This window comes from Rhincodon typus, unplaced genomic scaffold (assembly GCF_021869965.1).
Source record: "Rhincodon typus isolate 14 unplaced genomic scaffold, sRhiTyp1.1 hic_rhity00003489, whole genome shotgun sequence".
Classification (NCBI taxonomy): domain Eukaryota; kingdom Metazoa; phylum Chordata; class Chondrichthyes; order Orectolobiformes; family Rhincodontidae; genus Rhincodon; species Rhincodon typus.
Window position 1 is genome coordinate 2,444 of NW_025969127.1, and position 203 is coordinate 2,646.

Here is a 203-nt window from a genome sequence, read left to right on the forward strand (position 1 = left end):
CCCCCTCCATGTCTCTCTCTCTCTCTCCCCTCCCCGTGTCTCTCTCTCTCTCATCCTCTGACGTGTCTCTCCCTCCATGTCTCTCTCTCTCTCTCCCCCCACCCCCTCCCTCTCTCTCTCCCCCCCCCCCCCGTCTCTCTCTCTTTCTATCTCCCACCCCCGCCCCGTGTCTCTCTCTCTCCCCCACCTGTGTGTCTCTCTCC